The sequence below is a fragment of the Mus musculus genome, chromosome 7 (assembly GCF_000001635.26).
Source record: "Mus musculus strain C57BL/6J chromosome 7, GRCm38.p6 C57BL/6J".
Classification (NCBI taxonomy): domain Eukaryota; kingdom Metazoa; phylum Chordata; class Mammalia; order Rodentia; family Muridae; genus Mus; species Mus musculus.
Genome location: NC_000073.6, coordinates 78,673,848 through 78,687,491, shown reverse-complemented (window position 1 = coordinate 78,687,491; position 13,644 = coordinate 78,673,848). Strand labels below are relative to the sequence as shown.

Sequence of the window (13,644 nt, the reverse complement as noted above, 5' to 3'; positions counted from 1 at the left end):
CCACAGAGCACACTATTAGCGCCTTGGATTGCGGGTCTGTCTGGGAGCTGTGGCTTGCTGCCTGTGCTTGTTTAAATGAGAAAGGGGAGGTGTAGCCTTGTTGGAGGAAGTCTGTCATTGGACGTGGGCTTGAGAGTTCAGATCTTGGCTCCACTTCCAGTTCATTCTCTTTGCTTCCTGTTTGTGGTAGATGTGCTCTCTCAGCTTCTGGTTCTTGCCTGCTTGCTGCAGTACTTCTCCGCTATGATGGACTCATCCTGCTGGGTCCATAAGTCAAAATGAACTTTCTATAAGTTACCTTGGCCATAGTGTTCTATCACATCACCAGGAAAGTAATTAATATACTACATTGCCCTGAACTGAAGGGCAATGTCAGACTATGTATCACTGGCCTGGGGATATAGAAATTCAAAGGTAAAAGTTTATTTTCTACTGAGACTCTATCACTTTTGCACCATGATAAACCTGAAACACAGTATGTCAAACCATAATAAGTTGGGGGCTATCTATAAAGCCATTAGTGATTGTCGCTGGACAGGTGAGAGAGCTCAGCAGGCAGAGGTGCTCAAATGTGATTGCCATTATCATTAGTAATGGTTAATCTTGACTGTCACCTTGGTTGGATCTATAGTCATTTAGCAGACATGCCTCTATGTATGCCTATGAGGGCATTTTCAGAGAGGTTTAACTTAGAAGGGAAGACCAGCCCTGAATATGGGTCTCATCATCACATCGGCTGGGATCCGGGGAGGAATGAAAAATGAGAAAGCAAGTTGGGTACCAGTGATCATCTCTCTGCTTTCTATTGCAAAAGCAAGGTGACCAGGTTCCCATTCATCAGCCACAATGCTTTCCTCACTATTAGGGACTGTCACCACAAACTGTAAGCCAGAATAAAACCTTCCTTTATAAAGCTGGGTTGTCAGGTACTTTGTTACAGGCAGCTAGAGAAGTAAGTGATACACTCAGCCTCATCTTTTACCAGTCTGTCAGCATCTTCCAATCCATTGCTCTGTGATGGGACATCAGTGTGGCCCCTGAGAATGGATCCCTTGTGAGGACCACCAGTCAGTCTACTAGGGGATATCTATATCTCTATTTTATATCTGTCTATCTATCTATCTGTCTGTCTGTCTGTCTGTCTGTCTGTCTGTCTGTCTGTCTGCCTGCCTACCTACCTACCTACCTACCTACCTACCTACCTACATACCTATCTATTGTCTATCTATTCAGGCTCACAAATTCCCTTCCTAATCTGAACTCAGAACCTTCCTGGAAGCAGAAGGACATCAGACCCAGACAGACAGTTTGTCTGTCTCCCCCAGCCTTGCTCAGGACATCTCTGGACCTTGGCTGAAGAATGGTTCCTGGACAGGGCAGATAGTTTGTGAGGACAGACTTCCTCAGAGCCTGACAGCTCCCTTATGATCTTCCTGGCCATGTGAGAAGCCTCCATTCCTTCTAAAGACAGCTTTATTAGGTGGTTTCTTATGCAAGTTTTTTTCTAATAAAGATGGAACCACACATTAATCAGGCAAGGTGTGGGATGCTTATCACTGTCCTTCAGTAGGGTGGAGGTGAGGTGGGTATGGGGTGGGTGTGGGGAGCATCCCCGGACTCCAGTGCATTGGATGGGGTTATGCTAATGCTCTGTTGTGAAAACAGGACTTATATCCTCCTGGGCTTCCAGAGTAATGGGTTGGTGCTGACAGTGGCCCAGAGACATCTAAAAGCTGGACCTTACCAGAGCTGCTTCCCACTACCAAAGGCAGAGTGCAGCTCTTTCAACACCCCCAACCTCCCAGAGGCCACCAGAGGCAGAGACATCAGTGCCTGCCACTGAGCACTTCTAGGAACCTTCTCTCTGTCCCTGGATGCTAATTCCATTCCTAGGCAGACGGGGAGGAGACTGGAGAACCTTTTTGTGTTCTTTCCTCAGTGCAGCGGCCGGGATGGGAGGAGGGGCCCCACCAACAATGAGAGTCAATGATTTTTTCCTATCAGGCATTTTCCAGATTTTCATTTCATATGAAACTGGTACTGTCTGCAAGCAACCAGAGGACTTTTTTATTTCTTGCTCATTAAGTTATGGACAGAGAAAGATCAATGTCGAGAATAAATCCCAAAGGTAGCCATGCTGGAGTCTGTACACCGGGGAGTTTGTCCAAAATTGGTGATAACTGTCATTGTACACCCCATGAATATGCTCTGCAAGCTGTTCTCATGTCACCAAAGTCCCTCTGCAATTGTTTCCCATTTGACATAGCCAAGGCTGAGGCTTATGTGACACACCAAGGTCATGTAGCGAGTGATGAATGGATATTTGATCCTTGGGTGGTGGCTTGGCACTGGATCCTATCACGAGCTGCAGATCTCCGTGGGAGAAGCGGAGGAAGTGGTGTGGTTAGTGACTTCCTTCTGCTTACCTCAGAGGTGTCCTCTCTTTGTCATTTTCTAGAGCTCAGGGAAATGGGAAGGCCTTGTCGAAGGAAGGACTTGGAGGAGTACAAAGAATTTTCTGCCCTTTGCTTTTTTTTTTTTTTTTTTGAAACCTGTCTGCCAGGTGACTGTTCATCATTTCAATAGAAGCACTGTGGTGTGTGGCAGGGTGTTCTAGAGGACTTGGATTAAAGGTGGGCGTGTTAGCCAGCACTTGTGGGAGAGGCTGTGCAGAGTGAAGGCCTGCCCAATTATCTGGGCCCTTGGACCTTCTATTCCTCCCCCATGATGAATCCTGAATGCATGCATGCATTCACACACACACATGCACATACACAACACACACATACACACACAGGGACACACACACACACACACACACACACACACACACACACACACAGAGAGAGAGAGAGAGAGAGAGAGAGAGAGAGAGACAGACAGACAGACAGACAGACAGACAGACAGAGACAGAGAGGGAGGGAGAGAGACACACACACAGACACAGACACACACAGATGCTTACACACACAAATAATTTTCCTGGCCAGGGCTCCTCAGAGGTGCTCCGTGGACTCCTGAATGTGGAGGAAGAATACACAGACAGAACACTGGTGATGAATCACTGTTGCAGAGGTGACTGAGGAGTGTGTCAGCATCCCCTGAACAGAGTTGATGCCAGAGGGATAGACAGGCCAATCAGCAGGGTCCCCACCAACCATTTTCCCTGGGGTCAACCCAGTGTATGTGTGTGTGTGTGTGTGTGTGTGTGTGTGTATGTGGGGGTGTTTGTGTTTGTGTGTGTGTGTGTATGTGGGGTATGTGTGTGTGTGTGTGTTGATTTCTGCCCCAATCTCTGGGACTCCCAGATTCCCATTAGTTCTAATCTTCTCCCCAAACACTCCTTTGCTGTGGAATACCGACTAACCAGAGTTGGCTTTTATTGTATGCAATCTAGAGCGTGCTGGGCACAACTCCCATGCATAAAACTTTAGGGAGAGAGACTAGCTGATCACTTTCAAGTTCCTTTCTGAGTTCCCAGAATCCTCTGAGGTGTGACCTGTGCGATGAATTGCCTTGTCTGCTCTCTTTACTGCCTTTCTGGAAGCTCTCTGTCTCATGTAGAAATGTGTTGTCTGTTTTGTTTAGGACACGCATGTTTAGCTTGGCATCTTGGAACCACTTCTGGGGTATGCCACGTTAGAAGAAACCTTCAGCTAACAGAGTACGGCTTGGCTTCTCAGAGATGGCTGGAATTCCTCCCTGCCCGTCCACTGACTTGCTAGTATGGACAAACCTTTAAACCTTCCTGGCTCTCAGTCTTCTTATCTGGAAAACAAAGGTAATAGCATCTTCCTCAGAGGGCCAGGGGAGGATGAAATTCTGAACTCCATTATGAAATGACTGGAGGCTGTGACCATTATCTTTAGGATCTTGCATGCCAAACATAGAAGCCAAGGCATGGAAGAAGGAACAGACTTCTTTTATAGCAAGTAACCTTGTATTGTGGCAACCAACCCAGTCTTATGAGAACCACATCAACCCGGTGGGGTGTTACCTTCACATCTCTGTCTCATAGTAGTCTCATTAGCTTCTGGATGTGCTGTTGAAAAATACGCGTCTAGCACATGGAAGCCTAGGGAACAAGCTCCAACCATATGCAAACCATAGAGAGTTTCTGGAATAGAATAGAGCCCTGGAACAAGGAAGCGAGGTGTTCAGGAGAGTTGGCACAGGGTGTGCAAGCACAGAGGAGCCTTGACAGCTGTTCATCTGCTGCTGTCAGCAGTGGGTCAGTCCCTCTCCTGCCGACTAATGCCTTATGTTCTGGACACCCTGGCTACCTTGACATTTCAGCTTTCCTAGGTCAGACTCTGATATATACCAAGATAATTTGGTACTTTCTTCGATAATTTGGTACTTTCTTCTTTCTTTCTTTCTTTCTTTCTTTCTTTCTTTCTTTCTTTCTTTCTTTCTTTCTTTCTTTCTCTCTCTCTTTCTTTCTTTCTTTCTTTCTTTCTCTCTTTCTCTCCTTCCTTCCTTTCTTTTTTCCTTCCTTCCTTCCTTCCTTCCTTCCTTCCTTCCTTCCTTCCTTCCTTCCTCCCTCCCTCCCTCCCTCCCTCCCTTCCTTCCTCCCTCCCTCCCTCCCTTCCTTTCCTCCTCCTCCTCCTCCTTCCTCTCCTCTTCCTCCTCCTCCTCCTTCTTCTTCTCCTCCCCCTCTTCCTCCTCCCCCTCCCATCCCCCCTTCCTTCTTCTTGACAGTGGCTTGCTGTGTAGCTCATGGTCCTCCTACCTCCATCTCCCAATTGCTGTAAGTAGAGGTTCAGGCCACCATATCTGGTCCCAAGACCACTTTGGTAGAATGTTTGAGGTCCTGGGCAGGAAAAGGAAGCATCTGAGTGAGCGGCATTTTCTGACTCTATTACTTTACGATAATGGGATCACATCCATAGGAGCCTTGAAACATGGAAGTCGGGCTGGGGATTCATCACTGACTGGACTTCGGAGAGAACCTTTTTGCAACTATACTTCTCTCCAGAGCATGCTGGAAGGCCTATGGTCATGTGCAGGTGTGGTTTCCTCCACCCTCTCCCACCTCCCCTATTCCCTCACACTGTCCAGAGCAGTCCATAAACAGTGGGGTGATGCCCTTCTTCCCTTTGGAGCACAATACTCTGAAGCAGCACTCTTTCCTCTTCATGCCAGTAACCCCACCTCTTCATGCCCTTAGCCCCACCTCCACACCTGTAACCCCACCTCTTCATGCCCTTAGCCCTACCTCTGTGCTCTCCCTCTGGGCCGGTCTAACCATGAGACTCTTGGAATGAACTGCAGTATGGAAAGCAGACATATTCTCTGGAATGAATTCAGCTGACTGTTAGCTTTGGGTTTAATAACTTATTTATCACTTCGTCAGAAATCTAACTCACAAATAGATTTCTTAGCTGAGCTTGCTATCCAGGGTCAGACACTTTAGAGATGTGGAGGAAACAGTCAAATCCACAGTTATCACCACAAAGTACAACCAAAGGAGGGGTTAGACTGGTAGGAGAATGAGGAGAGGAGAAACGGATTCTTTTTTTGAGCGTCTCTTCGGTGTACAAGGCAGTGTACATCCCTAGTCTCTTATGGAATGTTCTCAGAGGAGGAAACATGTTCAGAGAGGCTGTGGAGGTCACACAGCACGGGAATGCCAGAGCTCAGAACCCAGACCAGGTCAGTCTGCCTTTGAAGAGCATGAGGACTTTCCAGTCATGATATAGTTATGTTTCCAGACAAGAATTTGTGTCTGGGAAAATTTCATGAAAGGATGGGTTGGAGTTGAGGAGATGGTTGACTGGCTAAAGTGTTCACCATCAAAGTGTGAGCACTGGAGTTCCATTCTCCAGAACCCATGCAAACTCTGGGCAGTGCAGCAGCCTACCTGCTATTATAGCACTTGGTAGGTGGAGGCAGGGACTCCCTGGAGAAAGATTAGCTGAATCTGTGAGCTCTGGTCTAACTGAGAGTCTATGCCTCAATGATGAAGGCGGAGAGCAATTGAGAAAAGCATCCAATGTCAGATCAAGTTTTCCACATACACAGTGCACACATGCACCTGTGCACATGCCTATGTATGTATGTATGTATGTATGTATGTATGTATGTATGTATGTGTATATGTATACACATTGGACATACATACACATGAAAAGAAGAGTTTCTCAGTTTTGTTTTCACTTCTTCCTTCTTTTAATCAAATGCCTGTTTTCTAGTTTCCCCCATTCCTTCTCCTTTCCCATAACCTCCCTTTTCCCTCTTTCACTTCTATGGTTGTTCTAGGGCATTGAATTTGCTGGGTTGAGGCCCGCATTGAGTGTAGTGACCCAGGCAGCCATTCTTCTGGTGCCAGCAGTGGGCAAGAAGCTGAGGTTGGCTGGATGGCTGGTGTAGCAGAAGGGAGATAGGGCATTTTAGACTTGGCCTCAGCTGCTCCTGGCTGTGATACTGGCTGACTGGTGCCTCTGGCTCTCTCTGGCCTAGGGATGCACGCCACATGGAAGCACCTAGTGGCTCTGTGATGGAGAACTGCCCACTACACAGCATGCTAGGCTTCAGAGAGCCCTGGGATGCTTTTGGACTAAAGCAACCCTGGGCCAGGTGGTGGGCAGAAAGAATGAGGGTATCTCCAGGGAGCTAGGCACACTGAGCCATAGCCCATGGAGTCAGTTTCTATGCTCCTCCAGTATTCTAGGCTAGTAATTAATTTACTTGACAGACACTCCCATCTTCTGAAGGGGCTGAGTGGACCCTGGAACAATGGGATGAACATGAAAATCTTAACTTGTAGTGGAAGAGAGTGACAGCCAGTGGGCCCGGCCTTCTACATGGAAGGAGGCAGAAGAAAACTGGCTGCTCTCACTTCCAAAACCCCCATTCATTTCCATTTGCACTGGCCTCTCTACTTATTTCCTACCTGGTGCTAATTATCAGCAATTACAGACTGCTGCCAGCATCAAAGACAACCGTGTAGCTGATCAAAGATTCAGGATTTAAACAAAACAAGCAGCTTTTTGCTGTATTTCAAAATTCAATGATATTCTGGTTCCCAAAAAGCAAACACTCATGCAGTCCTGGGTCTTCAGGACCATCCACAGCCCCATGCCTGAGCGATGGCATGGTCAGTGGGTGACAATCTTCAGGGAGTAATGCTAGCTGAAGGCCTTCAATGGGGAGGCTTTTCTTTTGAGAAACAAGACTCACCGAGTACTCAGAATGCTCTATAGAATGACCAGGAAACATTGTGGCTCCTGTTTCCTGCAAGGCGTCTGTGTGCTCTGATGTCACCAGTCAGGGTCCACTTTGGCAGGAGCAGACTATAACTTCTCTGTGATCTTGGTAAAGGAACTTAATCTTTCTGAGCCTCAAGGATCCCTGAGAAGCAGAGTAGTTGGGACTAAGGGTGGAGTCTTTCTCTGGACATCTTGGGTTTTGCAACTTATTCCTTGCCTTTCTCTAGGCAGTAAATTTACCCATGAATTTTGGTTTCTCCATTCTCCCCCTTCAGAAAAAGCACATAAAAGCACCTCCTTCATTGGGTTGTTCTAAAGATTAAATGGAAAGGCAAACCATTTCAAATGTAAACTCTATCTATGAGATAGTGGTCAAAAATAGCATTTTAAACTCTTCATTTAGAATGAAATAAAACCTTCTAGGTAATTTATTCCCCAGATCATAAATGGTCACGACTTTCCTGTAAGTCTAGCAGTCATTTATGATGGATTGATTATATATATATAATGTCCTTCCTCAAACACATAATTCAGTAGCAAGTTCCATGGCTGGCTTCCTGAATGTGTCTTGAATCTGTATTTTCTCTTCATCTTCACTGTCACCTATTGTGCCAGTCTTCTCTCCCTTCGTTTTTTTTTTTTTTTTAACATGGGCCTGGAGTGCACTGACATCCCTGGCTTTAAGAAGTGAGGTTGGGTACCTCTGGAGAGCAGGCCCTGAACCCTGCTTGGGCAGCACAATGGAGCTGGCTCTGAAGGCAAAGGTATGTGAGAGCAGGAGGCCTGGCCCAACCCCTCACAGGCTGCAGCATTTAGGAGGGTGGGCTTTGCACCTTGACCAGGCAACACAGTGGAGCTGGCTCTGGAGACTTGGGTGCCCATGAGTCACCCTGAGGTCACGAGCGTGGGAGAGCTGACCATGCCTTCTGTGAGCATTGGCTAGTTTAGCCAGATCAATGCTTGAGAGCTTGTCCTGGCAGTGTGGATAAGGGAGAGCCAGTATGATGACCAGCTCAGCTACCACCCAGGCCCAGATCTAGAGCTTTGAGTTGGTCCACTCCAAAAGCAACATCATCTGTGAACTGTTGGATCATGTGAAAGGGCCGGTCCTGCTGATCCAAAGCTGCAGGGTCTCCATGACACAAGGCAACAACAGGTTAGCCCGGAGGAGTCCCAGTGAGGATCCAGTATTGATGGTGTGACAGAAGTCAAAGGCTATAAAACAAGACCAATGACTCATGGCAATGAATATTTGCAAGTGAAGATGTTTGGACAGAGGGGTATGCTGGGGGACACACTGTGACACACTACAGCTTCCATGATGAGATGCTTTCTATGTTTTTTTTTTTGTGTGTGTGTATGTGTGTGTGTTTATTTCCTTTTTGGGGGGATTGTAAGGGTAGATGACAGATATGAGGGACAGCAAGATAGATATGTGGGACTGGGATACATGATGTGAAACTCACAGAGAATGAATAAAAAGTTAAAAAGAAGAAGGAGGAACAGGAGGAAGAGGAGGAGGAGGAGCAGGAGCAGGAGAGGGAGAAGTGAGGTTGATCTCACTTTTCTTGAACCAGATGGGCGTGAAACTTATCTCACCAGGTCATCATAGTGGAAGTGATGCTAGTGAAATCTCACCACATAAAAGCTGTCTCTAGAACATTCTCTGAATGCTTCCTCTTGGACCTGACCAACCATATCAAAAGAAAGCCTCAAAGGGCCATATTTTTGGTTTCTCCATCAAAAAAAAAGGCATTAAAAACACTTTCTTCATTGAGTCCATTTAAGGATTAAAACCTGGCTCTTGCTATCCGCAACCATTGGAGGCTTCTCAGTTAAGGTTCCAGCCATCACAAGATCAAAGAAGGCAGATGCACTTTGCTCTCGCTGAACTATGGACTCACAAATTAGTGACCATAATAAAATTGCTATTGCTTGAATGCTCCTGAATAGGAGATGGAGTGTCACGCAATGGCAGATGGGATAACACTTTCTCTGTCTACTGCAATGCTTCTCTGGTCTGCCTCTGATTTCATTGAGCTCCATTCTTACATAGTCGCCACTGGGATCTCTCTCTGTCTCTCTCTCTCTGTCTCTCTCTCTCTGTCTCTCTCTCTCTGTCTCTCTCTGTCTCTGTCTCTCTCTCTCCCAGAGCTGAGGACAGAACCCAGGGCCTTGCACTTGCTAGGCAAACGCTCTACCACTGAGCTAAATCCCCAACCCCTGGATCTCTTTAAAGTATAATAGCATCACTTTGACACATAAAACACTTGTAGGTATTTACTTTCTAGGTCCATGAGGTCTGGTCTCTGCTCCTGGTGGGGTACTTCAGTCTTCTGTGGGAGATCAGATGCTGATGGGACCTAAGAGACCCTGTTCCACCTTAGCATTACTTTCCTCCCTTGAGAGGTCGGGTAGCATGTCCTGTGTCTATGAGGGTATTAGGAACCCAGGCCACTGATCACAAAACCTTCACAGGCAGTCTTGACTATCCTGGATCTTTTCAGCTGTAACATCTCCCTTGAATTCTGCCATTATGATAGCTCCCTTTTTTTCCTTTGAAATGCAGCCATATTTTAAAAACACGATGAAACATTTCTATGTGTTTGTCACTGGAGGGGAGAGCTGCATCAACTTAATAGGGCATGCTGCAAGAAGTCTTAATACTATTTATAGGTAATATGATCGTGTACTTAACTCAAGAGATTCGGCTAAAAGGCACTTGGAAATGAGAACAGTTGGCAGGGTGGTCAGATATTAGATTTATAAACTCAACTGACTTTTTGAGAAAAATAATGGAGTGAGCATCTGTAAACCTACGCGGTTCTGAATACAGACAAGATCCAAAATTCCCCCAGATTGTGTCTTCTTGACATTTCTTGTTCTCATTCAATCTCTTCCTTAAATGTGACCTTTGACTACACTGACCTAGGAAGCAAGGGATAAGATGACATCACAGGCACACAAAAACAATGAGATACTGATTGCCTTTTAAGGAAATTTCTGTATCTATCAGTTGATGATGTAAGGAAAAAACAAAACCAAATAAAAACTGTAACTCTGAGCTTGACAACGGGACTAAATGTGGACCATTTTTTTCCCTTGGTGTTCCCATGTCAACAAGTCATTATTTTTTTTCCTTTGGCTCAATTTGATTCACAATTATGGACAATAGTTACTAGGTTCCTGGGTTTACAGAAATAGAATGGAATTTTTTGCTCATACATTGAATTTTGTGGAGATGGATGTGATCCCACATTCCAACAGACAAGAACATCGAAGATTAAGTTAGACATTTCAACATAACCAAGCTACTCTTATTACTTTGTGTGTATATTTGTATTTCTTTTTGCACCAAAGTCTTTGTATGTCTAAAAATTAATTAAAAAAACAAAACAAAACATTTCATACTTTCCTGAAACTCATCTATTAACTACAACCAAAGGTCTGCTTGGATGGGAGGAAAGAGTAGAGTCAACACTTCCCAGGGAGATGATAAGCAGACAACCACTTGCTTAGCTGATCTGAGAAAGAAGGATCCTAAAATCACAGAGGGGAAAAAAAATCTAAGAATTAGCTAGGACTGCACAAGTTCAGAGACTGATGGCAGAAATATTTGGAACTGAAGGTGTTGGGTGGAGGCAATAGGAGGGCTGGTGGAGGGATGCTGATGAAGGTGGTCAGGAATGGGGAGTTACTGTCTTACGGGTATAGAGTTTCTGGTTGGGATGACAAAAATGGAAAGATAAAGTTGTAATGGCTGTACAACACAGAATTGTCACTGAATTGTAGCTGATCATGCTTAAAACAACATCTTCATGGTCCATGTTTACAATACACTTGTAGACCATCTAGATGTTTGTCTTCATACCATCCTCCCCCTTTCCTGCAGAATAGGAAGGCCTTTCCACCCTGGCCATAATATGGGTGGTTTCAGATAAAGTCTGTGAACAGGGGATATCAGGCACATGGCGTCAGAGGTGTTATAGTAGAAAGAGGGACAGAATGATTGGATGCAAACTGAGTGCTCAACTTCCAGTGTCACCTATCTTCCTACTGTCCCCTCTCTCCTTGGGTCCCAGAATACAGACCAGTGACACCTTTTAAAAAAAGATAAAATAAGATAGAACAAAAAACGAACACATCGGAATTGGACAAAATAAACCAACAGAAGGAAAAGAGCCTAAGAAAATTCACTGGAAACACAGATTCACTCGCTCATTTGCACACTCAGGAATCCCATAAAAAAACTAACATGGAAGCCATAATATATACGTAAAAGACCTGAAGGTAAAAAAGAAAGAAGAAAAATATAAATAAAATAAAGTAAAAATAAGAAATGAGATAAAGATTTTTAAAATTAAGATAAAAATATTTAAAAAGGAAAAACCCTGAAAGGACATTAAGAGAAAGGAACCTCTAAAGATGCCCTCGAGTTCATTTCTTATTGACTATCTACTGCTGGGCATGCACCCTAGACTGGAGAGTAGTTTGTTTCCCCAGGGAGACCATCTTAGAGGAAACTAATCTTTCATTTGCAAGTGGTTACCAACTTGAGATTGTTTCTGGATCAGGGATGGGACATGTGGCTGCTTCTCCCTTTAGCTCTAGGACCCTGTCTGGTGTAGACCTGAATAGGACCCTGTGCATCCTGCCTCAGTCTTTGTGAGTTCATATGTGGGTTGATCATGTTGATGTTGTGGGTCTTGTTTGCTTGGTGACCTCCACCCCCTCTGGCTCTTATATTCTTTCCTCTTCTTCTTTCCTCTTCTTCTTTCACAGGGTTCTCTGAGTCCTGGTAGGAAGGATTTTATTGAGACATTCTATTTAGGGCAGAATATTCCAAAGTCTCTCATTCTCTGCATAATGTCTGTTTGTGGGTATTTGTTCCCATCTGCTGCAGGAGGGAACTTCTCTGGTGATGGCCGAGTAAGGTGTTGATCTGTGAGTATAACAGAATGTTAAATTAGAAATAATTTTAATGCTATTGTTCTTTTTATTTGTTTTAGAACAGTAGTATTTGATTTTGCTATAGGTCCCTGGCCTATCTAGTCTCAGGTTCTTGGACACTCAAGCAGTGTTGGGGATGGGTTCCATCTCATGGAATGGGCCTTCAGTCTAATTAGATGGTTAGTTTCTCCCACAACCTTTGTGTCTTCATTGCCCTAGCATATCTTGCAGACAGAAAAGCATTGTAGATCAAAGGTTTTGTTGCTGGGTTGGGTCAAAGTATCTTTTATTCTCCTGTAATAATTGTTGTCTCCAAGGCTTACTGTCCCCATCTGCTAACCTAGGCCCAATTCTGGAAGCTTCTAGCCTCTGTACAATCTAATCTAGGCCTGGAATGTTTTCAGCCTCTGAGACTTGCTGCTGAATAAGCTCACCCTTTCTAGTTCTTTCTGAGTTCTGGCTGGAAGGTTCAACTCTTCTGTTCTGGCTCAAACTCCTCTCCAAGCTGACTGATTCAAACTGGCTTTTCTCTTTACCTCTGACTGAATTGATCTACTTGGCTTCATACTAAGTTTGGCAATCTGTTCTAATCTTCTGGTTCCTTCTCATTCTCTGGTCTAGCTTGTTCTCGCTCTGCAATCTGTCTCTCTATAACTGTGCCAGTAAAACTGCCTCCTCTACTTTTCTCCGCTGCTCTCTCCTAAGTAGCTTCACTTTCCTTTCGCTTTTTGTGAGAGTTAGGCAGATCCTATTCTGTCAAATCTTCTGATTCATCACTTTGCCTGCCACTCATTTAGACATCACTTTCAGATGTGGGTGCTTTCTTCTACAAAGTAACTTTACCTCCATTGTTTGGGATTAAAGGTGTGTGTGTTAAAGCTGAGCCACACCACAGTAAAACTTTTTTTTTTTAACAACACAATTTCAGGGTTCACAGTGTGATCACATATCCTGCCATAGATATGGAGCCTTGCCATCAGTTTGTGGAAAGCAACCTATAGTTTTGGCAAGAGCCTGTGTTGTTTGGGGGTTCCCATGGGGCCCCTTTGGCTAACAACTCAATTATATATAGCCTGATCCTAGTACAGGAAGCTTCATTTGATGATAAGAGATGGCCACTTGGGATCTGTTTTCATTATTTGGTGATTTCATTATATATATATATATATTTACTGTATTAGGTTTCCATACTACCTCTCACATGGCCCTTCATTTTAGCTGTCTCTCCTCGTTTTCCCTCTATTGTCCCCCTCTTCCCTCTCCTTCTCTACTTGTTCTTCCTGTTACAGCCATCCCACCTCTATCCATCTATAACTATTTACTTTTCCCCCCATTTTCTAGGGAGATCTATTTGTCACCCAACTAGAATTATAGCTTGGTTATCATTGACACAACTAATATCCACATATTAATGAATACATATCATATTTACCTTTTTGAATGTGGGTTACCTCACTCAGGATTATTTTTTCTAGTTCTATCA

General features: G+C 44.6%; 1 long non-coding RNA gene across 1 annotated transcript in view; it reads left to right on the top strand.

Moving 5' to 3' along the window:
• The window catches only part of E430016F16Rik (RIKEN cDNA E430016F16 gene), a 137,155-nt gene that overhangs the window by 30,729 nt on the left and 92,782 nt on the right, over window positions 1-13,644 (top strand). The window contains exon 6 of the long non-coding RNA NR_015542.2: window positions 3,589-3,781. This is a non-coding gene — a long non-coding RNA (RIKEN cDNA E430016F16 gene). The remainder of the gene's footprint in view (window positions 1-3,588; window positions 3,782-13,644) is intronic.